We start from the raw sequence: 14,296 nt of genomic DNA, 5'->3' as shown, positions 1-14,296 counted from the left end.
TCTAGCATCTGCTTCCTCTTTGTTCCTCCTCCCCATGGGGACCTGCCATGAAGCTACTCATCTGATGTTTTAATAACAAGGAGACGTCTGTCTTGGAAACAGTCAAATCGTTTGACATCAAATTTTGTCTCCCTTCAAACAAATTGAGCCATTCTATTTGGGTGTGTGGCTGTGGTGTGGTTAAATCCATCTGCAGAGCTGGTTGTAGAACCACTTTGACAATGTTTTTGTGTCCACTGCCTGTTTGACCACCAAGTATCTGAAAGCATGCGTAGCGTTTCCCCTGTAAAGAGAAGATTGTGTTAACATGTCTCCTTCTGGCACACGCACACACACACACACACCCCAGTGTTTTCCAAAATGCGTGTGAAGCACATTCTATGAGAGGAATTGATGCATATCTCATGGGGGGAAAATGTTTTTATTTTAATCAAATATGCTTATGAAATACTATGCTAAGCAAAGTGGAATAGATTTCCTTGCTGTTGAATTTCTTGGAGTCTCTAGTGTGCTGATGTGATTTGTGAATCTCTGAGATGGCTTTCGAGCAGGGTCAGCAAATCATAGCTCTAAAGTACCAGCTAGTAAATATTTGAGGCTTCGCAGGTCACATGGTCTCTGTTGTGCCTATTCAGCTCTGCTGTTGTCACCTAAGAGCACCATAGATGATATGGAAATGGATGGGCATGGCCCTGTGCCCATAAAACTTTATAAAAACAAGTGGCAGGCCAGACTTGGCCCTTGAGCTGTAGTTTGCTGGCTCCTGTCTTAGAGTGTGAAGTGTTTTCCAAACGTATTAGGTCACGGGGCTCTTTTTCAAGGTGTGCTCATGTTCCTCAGACCACACTCTTCCTGCAGCCAGCTCTGGACCCTCAGCCAGCCGGCAGCTCCTCACTGCGCACCGTCCATTCTGTGTGCACTCAGGTCCTGACACTGTTTTATGAGGCTCATCCGTGAACTGGGCTAAATCATCTCAACCTCAGTTTAGACTTTATCCTAAGTAATCCAAACTGCTTTGGCTGGAAACTTAGCCAGGGGCCCACATGTGAGGTTGTTCAGCACCTTCAGACTCTTGAGATACCTTACCAGGTATGTTATCACAGTATTTAGTAACTCAGGGAAATTGTATGCTATGGAAAGGCTGTTTTTTTCTTCATTCAGATTAGCCATTTCCCCCATCCCACTGGCCTCTGTTTGGGTGCCTGTGCATTTGAGGAGGGTATGAGGGGAGATATGGAGGAATGGTTAAATTGCACCGGGTAGGGGGTATTTAATACAGGTTTGCAGTCATCAGCTACTTTCACTTACATTTAGAAAGTGTTTAGTCTTTGTCTTCAAGTCGATGGCTCTGGCTTCATTTTGGATGGAGAGTTTTGTGAAAGGGGGGGACTGTTTGTATTAAGACGGACGTGGATATAATCTTTCAAGGTATGAAATTTGTGCTGACTTGGTCCAAAACACAACCGCATCTGGTTATGTCTGGTCTCCACTACTCCAAAAATGTCCTGAATTCCAGACAACCTCTTGGGCTTAGAAATAAAAGTCATTAATCCTGCATTTGAATTTAATATTTGAAATTTTATCCTAATCTTTTTTTTTCTTCCACATGAATTAACTTTTGAAAAGTTGGAAAGAAACATGAGCGTTTTTTTTTTTTTTTTTTTAAAGGGAACATTCTTAACAAAAGGGTATAAAATTAAACTAGGTTTGACCTTTTGAGTTTAGCAGATTTTCCACCTGGTCTGAGCAGGAAATGGGCTTTGCAGTAGGAAAGCTTCTTTTCCTACTTTTGGAAAGGAGTACTGTATGCATTCTGGGAGTGGTACCTCTCTTGGCTGAGCAGGAATGTGGGTTCTTCATTGACAGTTAATTGATAAGTTGTGAGATGGAGCGTCTGGGTGGAGGGCCCATTCAGAGAAAGGTTCCTGCCAGCCCTGGTCCGGTCCCATCAGAAATATTTAAGCCCCCCTCTCCCCACCAAAAAATGCACATAATTCTGCAGGAATCTCACACGTAGGTGGACAGATCTATCTTGGGTTTCATCCACTCAGGGCCAACTTCTTTCTGGCACAGAGGGTGCAAGCTTGGGGCACAGACCCAGCCACACAGATATTTCAAGTGATCTGGTAAAAGAGAAAGTCTGGGAAGGAGGGGGGTCTGGGAGTCTGACGGTGGGTGGGAGGTGGGGAGCAAGAGGCCCATGGAAGGAAGGGGCCCCCGCTTGGAGGAATGGGGGTTTGGGGTGTTGGAACTCTTGGAGTCAGGGGTTTGGGGAACACACATCTGACCTCTGGCCCAGATTACTGGGGGCTTCTGACAGGCAGAGACGGTGGCACTTCTTCAGTTGGAGTTCTTGCCAGTCTGTTCAAGAGGGTCTGTGTAGGCGGCCACCTGAGCCTGAATCCTGATTCCATTTTCTGTTGAGGGAGAGACTTTGGGCAAATTACATAACTTCTCTTAGCCTCAGTCTCCTTGTGTATAAAATGGAAATGAAATAGCACCTTCCTCGGAGGGCTTAAATGAGGCGATGTGTCTCACGGGCAGCCTGGACCTGGCACCCAGGCCTGAGCTTAAAACAACACCCTTATAACCTGGAGAATTCTTCCTTCTTGAGCTGACTGTGTTCACCAAGGCAAAGGAGGGCTGGCTTCTCCCCTCCTACTACCCCCTGCCCTCTTTGTGACTTGTTTTTCCTTTCAGGGGTGGTCTCTGTGCTGTGATGTCACTGCCTAAAAATGCCGGGCGCAGGCGTGGGGAGGCGGAAGGGGCACTTGCTGTGACTTCTTCCCGCCAGGCTCGCACTCCCCAGGGGCCTCCCTGGCCATGGCTCAGGAGCTCCAGGCTCCTTCCCAGTGGAATTTATGATTCCCTCCTTGGCCAGAGATGGTTGGCTCCTCCAGGCATGAAGCAAAGCTGGCAGAAAGCTGAGGCCACAGCCCTGACTTCCTTTTTCATCCTCAATTCATCAGGCAATGGAGGGGCTGGGTGGAGGGTGGTGCTCGTCAGACCTGGGCCCTGGCTGGCGTTGCTTTCAGATGGCTGTGGGCCCTGGGCTTGGACACAAGGGATTTGGACCAGAAGACTCACAAAAGCTCATCTGTGTCACTGGTTCTATTTTAGGCAGGTGAAGTGAGTGTTTCTGACTGTGCAGGATGAAGGGGAGCTTAGGTGATACACGCCTGCGGATCTTAAAGCTTTGTTTAAATGATAATGCAGAGAAGGGGCTGAGGGAGGCAGATGAAGCATGAGCCATGGGTGCAAAATTTGAGGAGGCTCCAAACAAGCCAGTCATCAAGATAAATACGACTTGAATGCAGCACTTGAAAAATAAAAATGCAAAAAATAATGCAAGATGAACAAAACGAGGGCAGGATCAGTATTTTTGCCTCAGGCCCTAATGTGGCTGACACGTGCTTTTGCATTGTAAAAACATTTCTCACAGATCAAACTCACATTAAGGTTTAAAAAGTGAGTTTCTTAACAAAAGAAACTAGACGTTTTCCTGTGTGTGTGGTTGTGGTGTGCAGACGGCAAAGACTGCCCGATGGGAAGAGGTCCCAGTTGAGGTGGTGGAGGGTAGGCCAGGGGCTAGCAGGTGGGTGGGTGGGCATAGTGGGCCCCTGTGGCCCTTGAACACCTGCCCCCATGCCTGGGAAGTCATACTCATGCTATGAGTGTCCACCCCTTTGGCCAGAGGCTCCCAACTGGAGCCTCCTTGGGCCCCCCAGGCTGGGCTGGTGTCCTCCCTGGGGACACTAGTGTCTTCTTTCTGCCTGAAAGGTGTGGAGTCAGCCCCTCCCCAGGGAAGATCTGGCTTAGCAGATGGATCTGGCTCCTTGGTTCTGCAGAGCTCTCTTCCTGTCCCTCTGTGGTGACCGTCACCTGGACACACTGCTCTTTCTGGACCATCTCCCCACTGCTCACCCACTGGAAGCCCTCCAGCCTGGAGCGTAGGTGGGCCTTTGCAAGATGCCTGGTTGGGCCCAAAGCCATCCTTCATGGTGCCTGGGAGGTCATCCTCGGTTCCATGCAAGCCCTCCAGATCCCACGGACAGTCTTTGCTGGAGCTCCTTGAGCACTCCAGCTGTCCTTGGGCTCTGATTTATCTCAGAATCTCTGCCATTCACAGTGGATTCGGTGGCCTCAGATGGGGCCTTTAGTTGGAATGAGAGTGATCTTGTTTTTTGCATGATGTGGGAGGGGGCATGTCTGGCATCGTTTCCTTTGGAGCTGACATTTTATTCCACAGTAATCTGTGTGTCTCAGGTAAGCCTGGCCCTGCTTCCTGGCCCTTGGATGGGGTGTGCCCTGGGCCCGACCACTCTGGGCACCCTATGCCCCTCGCCTCCCACAACAAGGGCTACAGAGATGGACATGGGGCAATCCCAAGCCAACCCTTGTCCTCCCAAGGCCTTTCCCAGCACCGTTGGGAGGCATGGCTCCCTTCTCAGGGACCCCCATTTCATGGACCAATAAGACCTGATGTTGCTGGGGTTCTTTTCTACTCAAGAACAAGATTAAGACACCTGGTGTCAAAGAAGGAAAGGGACAGACTCCCAACAGCTTCCAGTCCAAGTGTGACTGAGGCCAGACCTACCCTGTCAGTCCTCCTAAAGTTAGGAGGGTCAGTGAATAGCTTTTGGGGTTTCTGGCATTCACATCTAGGAGTCTGGCTAAATTTCTAAACAGGAGTGAAAAACAAGAACAAGGTTTAGCAGAAGGATACTTGAGACTCAAAAGAAGAACTAAACATTCAGACTCTGGGAAGGAGGAACCAGCCGGCAGCGGGCATCTTTGTACCCGGAACCAGGCATTCCAGGTGCCTAGGGAAGCATTCGTGTGTTGGCTCCATGCTGTCCACTCCCACACAGAATTCCAGGAAGATATCACCTGAGTGGTCCAATCTGCGGCCAGGGAGCTGGGTGGACAGATCCCCAGGGTCCTCCGGTCCCGGGGGAGAGGTGTCCTAGGGTGAAGAGGAGGCTGGGCACCACACGTCCAGGTGCCTGTGCAGCCTGGGACACAGCGGCAGACAACGTGAGAGTCGTTTTCTCTCTGTCTGGACTTGAATACCCTTGAAAGCTCAAAGGCCCAGCAGAGGGGCTACCCTGCAGCAGAAGGGATGTGGGGCTGGGGTCAGACGTTCCTGGTCCATCTTGGACGTGGGTGTCCTTCCACCAAGGGCATTTCTAACCAGTAGCTGAGACCATGATGGTGCCACCCTCTCAGGGCTCCTGGGGTGACTGTGTGAGATCAGGGCTCAGTAAAGCTGTTAACTTGGGCGTAAGCCTAGTCCTCGAAAGTACCTGTTTCCACCCAAACTGCAGGCGTGCCCCTTGGGAGCGTCCCTCTCGTCCTGACAGAGGGTGCAAGGCCATGTCAGGGAAGATGTGCTGAAGCCCAGGCTCCCCTATGACAAACGTGAAGACCTGTCTCTCCTGTGACATTAACTGAAATTCAGATACTCTGATAAAACCAATCAAAAATATGGCTGAAGGAGTCTTTGTAGTCAAGCTGCAACTGACATCCATGGGAATCCCAGTATGCAATCATCTTCTTGAATTGTTCTATAATAATTCGGAAAGCTAATTTTTGACTAAAAAAAAGAAAACACACTCCTCTCAATTCAAAAAATGATTTATCTATGCTTGGCTGTGCTGTCTTTGTTGCTGCGTGTGGGCTTTCTCTGGTTGTGGCGAGCGGGGGCTACTTTTACTGCAGTTGCTTCTCCTGTTGCAGAGCTCAGCCTCTAGGGCACTTGGGCTTCAGCAGTCTCAGTACGTGGTCTCAGTAGTTACAGCCCCAGGCTCTAGAGCATGGACTCAGTAGTTGTCGTGCACAGGCTTAGTTGCTTTGTGGCCTGTGGGATCTTCCCAGGCCAGAGATTGACCCCATGTCCCCTGCATTGGCAGACAGATTCTTAACCTCTGGACTGCCAGAGAAGCCCTCCCTCGACTTTTAAGTGTAATGGAAAGAGTAATGGAAGTGTTGGCATCTGACTCTCTCGGCTTGGAGATTAGACTTCATCATTGGCAATTATTTTCTGAGCAACTTTGGATAACTCCCTTTACCTTTTGAGCCTCAGTTTTCCCATCTATAAAATGGGAATAATAATAGCCTGGCTTCATGAAATTAAATGAGTTAATGCATTTAAAGTGACTAGAATAGGTTGGCATGTAGGAAGTAAGCAATAACTCTTAGCTGTTATTACTGCTCCCAGTTAGTAAAGATTTGGACATGTCTAGCACTTTAAATGCCTAAATGGTGTGTGCTCTCTCAGGAGTAAGCTACATCCTGAATATAAAAAGGTCCCCATGCCTAGGTCTGAGCCATTTATAGCAATTCCTGTTTCCACTGTGGATTTCAGTTTTGCTGATATGGGGGGAAAATTTCAGGCCCTCTGCTGTATAAATTTAGTTAACATTTTATTGCTCGTGACTCTTTTATCACATGACTTTTGTTTCTCATTAAGTCAGTGAATGAGATTTACAAATAAGCCAAGTGAAATCTAATTAGGGTAGGGGCTCTTTCCTGAGGAATTAGTTCTCCTGCCGACCCACAGATGTTGGGAATTCAGGGAGAGCAATGCAGAGTACCCTTCGCTGCCTGGAAATGCTGAACCTGCACGCACTCACTTTGCATGTTGCACAAAAGCTGGTATAATTTTCATAGGTTTGTTTCCTGAAAATGAATATTAGTTGCCTCAAGGATCAAAACCAAAAATAGATATAAAAGACAATGGAATTGCCCTGGCAACGAAATGCCTGTATTAAATGCAGCTTGGCAATCCATGCTCGATGGGTCTATTATGAAAAAAAAAAAAGAAGAGGTTTTTAAGATTAAAGTTAGGGTTTTCATTTCCTTTTTGCTTATTGAAATGTTCTGCTTCCAAAGCATGAGAAAAATTAATTTATCTCAATCAAGTACCCACATATTGTTTACACCTGTCCAGGTGTGTGTTCACATACACACACATATGTATACTTGTTGGGACTAAAATTACTGTTGTGTGTTTCCACAACTGGCCTTTCCCTGACCGCTGGAGGGACTTCTGATTTTTTTCTCCTTAGGTTCTCTCTCTGTTGCCACTCTTTTTTGATCTTAGCAACCATTGGTGCCTAATGCCTTTCCAGTAATTCATGAGGGGCTGCACAATAATGATGTTCTGATAATGTTATTTTGTTTTCATTTATTAGCTGGAGTAAGTTTATACAGAGATGCTTCCCCTTGTCTTCCATTTGGTTACCCAGTGATGTGGTTCACACAGGAAAGAGGATACATGATTTAGTCTTTCATTTCGTTTACCTAGTTCCCAAGTTGATAAATTGCTTGCAGTTCTCAAAAAGTAATCAATTTGAATTTTAAAAAATGATTATGAATTTGCAGAGTTAAATATAAATAGTGAATTTCAACGTACTGCAATTCAATGACTTCGGACCCAGCTTTGGGTCTACATGAGCTTATGCATCCACGGGCCCATCATAACCTCCCCAAGCCCCAGTTTTCACTTCTGTGAAGTGGGACTGATAAGACTCACCCTCTAACATAATTGTTTGAAATGTGGCAATGTCTATGAGTATTTAACAGAAAGCCTGGCGTACAGTAAATGCTATATAAATACATATTTTTGTCATTGTCATCACTGAGATAGAAAGGCTAGGCACCCTTAGAGCAATTATTCATGCAATTGTTTTATTATCTTTCTCCCCTACCAAGCTGCCAGTTCCATCGGGCCATAAATTGTGTCTGTTTTGGACGAAGATGAAAGAGCAGCTTTCCCGCTGGTGGTGGACAGAATAATGGCCCCCACGACGTCCGTGTGCTAATCCCCACACCTGTGGATCTGCGACCTGACCTGGCAGAAGGGCCTTTGCAGATGTGATTAAGTTAAGGACCTTGAGATGGCAGAGCACCCTGGATTACCCGGAGGGGGGTGCGTGTATAAATAATTCCAGGGAGCACAGGGTTGACAGCAAGGGACACGGGGAGAGGGTCTAACAAGGAGATTAACCCAGTCTAGGGCTCAGACAGGCAGCCCTGAGAGTCAGGTTCAAGGTAAGACTCACAGGATGATGGAGTTGGCCCTTGAGAGAAGGGAAGGAGGAGCATGCCAGGCAGGCAGACCAGAGCGCAAACCCCAGTCTGATTCTCAGAACAGACGGTGCGGTGGTGTCAGTTCCTCATTATGCAGAGGGGAAGCCCGTGTCTCCGAAAGAGGCTGCCCACCAGCCCAGGCAGCACTGCACACCCTCAGAGGCTCAGGAAGGAAACTCTGGGGGTTTACACAAATCGTGTGTGTCTGTTTCCAGCCAGCCCAGATCCAGAAGTATTGGGGTCCAGTCTTTGAGTGCCATCACCCCAAAGCCACAGAGTCCAGCAGGGGACGATGTAGGCGGGGCGTGGATAATAAGGCCTGAGGAGCTGGTATGAGCAGGCAGACACCGCCCGGCCCAGGCCCAGCCTCGTCACCTGCAGCCACAGCGCTGAGCTCCTAAACGGGCCTCCGAAGAGGAAACATTCTCCCAGCTGCTTCAGCCACGCGAGACGTTTGTCCGTCTGTATTTTCCTTGCAGTTACTGAAATCCTCTGGCTCATGTTTAATGCTGGTTCCAGCTCGATTTTCCTTAAAATGTTGAAACCTCACTTTTTGCTGAGCGATTTTCAGTTTGAGGCCAGTGTCAAATTAGAGGCCTCCCCCCCACCCTCGGCAGGGCCCGGCAATGGGGACTCACACCTACTCAGGACATTCAGTCCACTTTGTTCTGCTCAGTACAAGCAGCGCAGTCAAAAAATCCTGATTTACGGTGCTGCTCAGGCTTCCTGTTACTTTAAACCGCGAGCGTTTCAAGCCGCACCCTGTGTTCCTGGCCAGCGCAGCTGCCTCCCGCCGCCTCCCTTGTATCGCCAGCCTTGCACTTATATAATGTCAGGAGTAGGATAATGGACTTTCCAGGGCTTCGGGTCATCCCGAACTGCATCCTCCCTTTCTTGAAAAAAATGGAGGTTAATTCACATAACATCAAATAACTCCTCTAAAGTGAACAATTCAGTGGCAATTTAGTGTGTTTAACTCAATCAGCTCCTCTATCTCGTTCTAGAATATTTCTGTCACCCCAAAAGGAGACCCTGTGCCCATCGGCTGTCACTCCCCACCCCCTCCCCACTTCATGTAAGTGGAATCCTGCAATACATGGCCTTCGGTATCTGGCTTCTTTCATTTAGCCTGTTTTTGCGGTTCAATTCTTTTTTATGGCTGAATAATATTCCACTGTATTGTGACTACAGTTTGCTTATTCGTTCATCCATTGGTGGGCATTTGTGCCGTTTCTGTCTTTTTGGTTATTATGGAAAGTGTGGCTATGAACATTCATGTACAGATTTTTTGCTTGAGAACCTGTTTTACCTCTCTTGGATTTGTACCTGGGAGTGGAATGGAAGGGTCATATGCTGAGTCTGTGTTTGATTTTCTGAGGAACCTGCAGGCTGTGGAGTCTGGGAGGGCTTCCCGGGGCGGGCGGGTGAGGTCTAAGTTAGGACCGAGGGAAGAGCAGGCATCACCGGAGGTGGTGTGGGTGGACCGTGCCGCTCAGGGGTGGTGGCAGCAGCACCCAGCCCTAGAGGTTTGTCCCTGACCTCTGGGCTGCCCACGCCTCTCCCTCCAGTGCCAAGGGCACCTGGGTCTGACCACTTTTGGCCCCCGGCAGGACCCGCTCCAGGGAGGTCTTGGCATCCGCACGGAGGGAGGCCTCTCCCTGGCAGGGCGTCGGGCCTTCGGGGGTTCCCTGCAGCCGGCAGATGAGGGTTCCCGCTCTGCTGCATCATGTCCGCCCACCCAGTCCCAAGCTGGAACGGGAGGGACTGTGGAGCCCCACGGGTTTGGCTTCCAGCCATGGCTTCGCCATCTCCTGAGCTGTGCGGCCTCAAGCCAGTGTTTCTGCCACTCTGACCCTGGGTGTCTTCATCTGGAAAAAGAAGAGAGTCACACCAGGGGGGAAGAGCTTGCCTAGCGGGGACCCGCCTGAGCTCTCGCAGACAGCGATGGCTCATTAATCCCGTGGCACGGGGAGGCTGTGCTGGTGTTGTCCACACCTCACGGGTGAGCACACCGAACCGCAGAAAGGTTAGGACGCTGCCCAGGGCCTCACCCCTTGAAAAATGGCAGAGCCGGGCTCTGAGCCCTCATCCCCTGACTCTCATGCTGGGCATCTTCACCGAGGCTGTTAGCATTTGCTGTCATGATTCCTTATGAGACGTGTACTCAGAGGCAGACAGAACAGGATAATAAATGTGTTTATCACGCCCCACCCCCCCAAGCCCCAGAAACCCTCCTCCCATGCCAGTCCTGCCCCTCACACACGTCCAACCGCTTCCCTCTCTCTTGGTTCCTTTTGAAGCAAAGCCCAGACATCCTATCACATCATTGGTAAATACTTCAGTGTCTCTGAAAGGCGACTGCATTTCTGAGTGCGTGTCTTCCCCTCTGCTGTGTGTTCTTTCCTCCTCTGAGACCTGGAGCGCAGGCTTGGTCCAGAGGGCACTTGCCAAGTGTTGTTGAAGGGTGAGCGGGTGAAGGCGTGAATGAACCAGGGCCAGGAGTGATCGCTGTGGGTCCTCATGATGGGAGTCACTCTTACCTCCCCCGTGAGATAATCAGGAGGCCTCGCTTCCCTACTCCTGGGGAAGCGGAGACCTCCCTGGATCACTGGCCTGGAATCCCTCAGGGGAAGTAGGTGACAATTTATGACACGGATAAACGCTCATAAGCCTCAAAGAAAAACACTGTGTGTGTACCCAGAGCGTCATGTCCAGCCTGGTCGGAGGCCCTGCGCACAAGGCTTGGGAACCTGCTGCCCAACCGACTGGGGCCAACTTGGACCGAGGTGCAGGGGGCGGGGTGGTGGAGAACCAGCCCACGCACTCCCCAACCCCTGTGGCCCGCATGTGTTGGGGAGTGTGCTGGTGCAGCCCCTGTGTCTGTGTGGAGGAGCAGCCGCTTGTGAGACCTGAGTGGTCCCGCCAGACCGTGTCCCCACTTAGCGGCTGGTCAGGAGCTTGTGGTGCTGCCTCCCGCAGGGATGTATGAACTTGCAGTAGAGGGCAGATTGAGGGAGAGTGTGCATCTTCCAGCCCAAATATCTGCTGTGTCTCTGTTCTCTTAAATGCCCTGATCCCCCGTGCAAACACCAGATACCTCTGCCGCTGGCTTTGGCCACTGTCTCCAAGATGCATCTCTGCTTTGCTCCATGTCTTTCATCCTGTCCGCTTCTATCACCCATATTGGCTCCTGCTACTCAGGTTAGGCTAGAACTTCCAGATCCTCAGCAGATATTAATCTTTGGGATTCAGGAACAACATATCAAAGTTCCTGGGAAAATACAAGAATTTCTGAAATTGTAAATTACTTTACATTCTACGGTGCTTATAGTGTCTTGAATAACAGTGAAAGACCATAATAGTAAATGGTAAATCATTTTCTGGGGTTGGATTATATGAGAAGTTTCAGTTTTTTTAAAGTAAAAAATGCAATGGTAAAGCATAGGTTATTACTGTTTTAAATCAATATATTTTGCCAATATTATGTATTCAATAATAGCATTTCACATTAATTTGTACCTGATTCAGATGTCTGATAATAGAAAATATTAAAAGAAAGACATATTAACACAAAATAAAATGTCAAATAAAATCTTTAAACAATTGTGGCACCACACATATTTATTAATTAAAACTTTGTGGTCTTGATGTTGAAATCTTAAAAGCACAGTCTACTAATGGCCCTATCTGAAGATTTTGATGTTCATTTTTTCACAGATAATCCAGACTTAGAAAGTTTTCCTTGACCTGGTATCTACGTTGGTTGAATGGCTAAGACTGCATCCAAAAGCATTTGCAGTCTGGGCCTTAAGTGCATACTGCTTTATATAAATTAAATTCCCTTTTTTAGCACTGAAAAAGTTTTATCCACTGGCCTGACTGTGGTTTGCTGTTGCAATGGGCTTAGGTGCATCATGGAAGGTCAGCTTCTGATTTCACTTAGAGTGTCTGCAGTGACACCCCCCACTTCTGCTGGCATTTCTTCTGTTGAAGCATTTACAAAGATAGGTGCCCTGCCACAAAAACCCATGTACCAGAAATACTTCCAAATCCAGCTCGTCCAAATCCAGCTCGTCTAGAAACGTTAGCAGCTCTGCACAGAATCATGTCAGTTACCACGTTAAGGCCTTGCTTTGCTTCCATAAATTGTTACTTCTTGGAACACCACTCATGCGACTTGAACACATATAAACTTACTGATATTTATGTAATTTGCAAGGACACCCGGAGCTCCCAGTTCGGACAGGACAGGGTGGGGCACCTCCTCTCCCCTTGCCTTCCTGCCGCAGTCCCGGGGAACACTGGCTTTACCTCCAGGGCTGCCCCTGGTGCGCGCCCGACACCTCACGCCTGGCTCCTGGTCACAGCCTCCTGGCCTCCTGCCTGCCCCTCCCCCGCCCAGCCCTACCCTTTCCCCAGCAGCCGGGTCCTGCTGGATCAAACCCCATAGTCTTCACACCCAGGAGACGCCAACAGTGACCAGATGGGTCTGCTCCACCCTGCAAAGTTCCCAGCCTTCTCAGTGGCGTAGCTGTCTCTGTCTGTCTCCCTTCTCCCTCCTACCCAGGACCCATTCCTTCCTTTTAAATTAATAGAGTTTAATTTTTAGTGTAGTTTTAAGTCTGCAGAAAGTTGAGTAGTGCAGGGAGTTCTCATACACAGTTTTCCTTACCATTAACATCTTGCATTTGTGTGATCATTTGTAACAGGTGATGAAGTAACCCTGATAGGTTATAACTAACAGAAGTCCGTAGGGTTCACTGTTGGTGCTGGATGTTCTGCGAGTTATCTGCTTACAGCCTCATACAGAAAGCTGCTGCTGTTGCTGCTAAGTCGCTTCAGTTGTGCCCGACTCTCTGCGACCCCATAGGCAGCCCACCAGGCTCCCCTGTCCCTGGGATTCTCTAGGCAAGAACACTGGAGTGGGTTGCCATTTCCTTCTCCAATGCATGAAAGTGGAAAGTGAAAGTGAAGTCGCTCAGTCGTGTCCGACTCTTATCAACCCCATGGACTGCAGCCTACCAGGATCCTCCGTCCATGGAATTTTACAGGCAAGAGTACTGGAGTGGGTTGCCATTGCCTTCTCTGCATACAGAAAGCTTCACCTCCCTAAACATCCCCTTTAGAAAGGTGGGAGGACCTTTTAAAACAGGCCATCTGTCCGTAAACATCCTAGCACAGCGCCCGGCATTCAGCAGACACTTATGGACATCTGGCAGCCCCTTCCTAATGCGGATGAGCCCTCCCAGGTTCTCGACCCACACAGGACCCACTCTGTCTGCTGGATTACTCTGTCCCCTACCTGGGCCTTGTCAGCAGGAAAAGGCCACGCAAAACGGCATTCTTACTGCTCAGATGCCACTGGGGAGCGGCCGCTGTGACTCCTCCCATGAAAGGGCGGCTTGTGTGGGTTGTTGACTTTGGGTTGGTCATTAACTACTGCCCCACCGGGTCCCAACATCGCAGCTCCCAGGCCGGGCAGCTCGGGCAGAAATCTGCCACCGATGATGGGGGCATAGAAAACAAGGAGTGACAACCGGGCCGTTGAGCTCTAGCAGCTCAAATAGCATCAACGGTGTCGGTTCTTGGTGGCTGCTCCTCCAGAAGGTAGCTGGAGTCTGGCCGTCCCCACTCCTGCATTCCTTTCCGAGGGAATCAGCCTGGAGCGGAGTTGATGGCATCTGCGGCCAGGCTGTCACGATTCCCAGTGCAGAGGTGGATAAAGAGGCAGGTGCCCGGGGCTGCAGGGAGTGGTGGACACCTGTTGATTGCCACTGCTGCCTAACGAGCCATCCCAGTTTAGTGGCTTTGGACAACGACCTTGTGTTTCTTACTATTCTGTGGTGCCCAGTGGTTCCGCAGCCCGCGTGGTATGTCGGGGTCACTGGCGGGATGTGTGCAGTGGATTAGACTTTGCAGGACCTGGCCGCGGTCGTGCCTGGGACTCCTCTGGATGGGCTGCTGCAGGGTGCCACGTCGGGCAGGCTGGGACTCGCTGCCTCAATGAGCAGCCCGCAGCCTGTCCCCCGCTGGGCGCCGGCTGGCCCGCGGGGCCTCGTTTCTTACACCCTGGTAGTCAAAGGCACGTCCGTCACCCGTGGTGTCGGGATGGGGTCGCTTGTCACTTGACAGCCCAGGAATGTAAGTGATAGATCAAAGCTTCTTCCCACCTGAGCTGAGGACACTGGCAAGAGAATAGAGT

General features: G+C 49.7%; 2 long non-coding RNA genes across 3 annotated transcripts in view; one reads left to right on the top strand and one right to left on the bottom strand.

The window, feature by feature from the left end:
- The window catches only part of LOC122691613, a 139,358-nt gene that overhangs the window by 26,143 nt on the left and 98,919 nt on the right, over positions 1–14,296 (top strand). The window lies entirely within an intron of this gene.
- Positions 8,056–13,469, bottom strand: LOC122691614. 2 transcript variants are annotated; one of them, XR_006340467.1, is made up of 3 exons: positions 13,397–13,469; positions 11,192–11,365; positions 8,056–8,987 (listed from the first exon to the last, which is right to left on the bottom strand). It is a non-coding gene; the product is annotated as an uncharacterized LOC122691614 (long non-coding RNA). The 2 variants fall into 2 exon arrangements; XR_006340466.1 differs by lacking the exon at positions 8,056–8,987 and adding an exon at positions 9,035–9,962.

The sequence above is a fragment of the Cervus elaphus genome, chromosome 4 (genome assembly GCF_910594005.1).
Source record: "Cervus elaphus chromosome 4, mCerEla1.1, whole genome shotgun sequence".
Lineage (NCBI taxonomy): Eukaryota > Metazoa > Chordata > Mammalia > Artiodactyla > Cervidae > Cervus > Cervus elaphus.
This window is presented reverse-complemented; position numbering and strand designations above follow the sequence as displayed.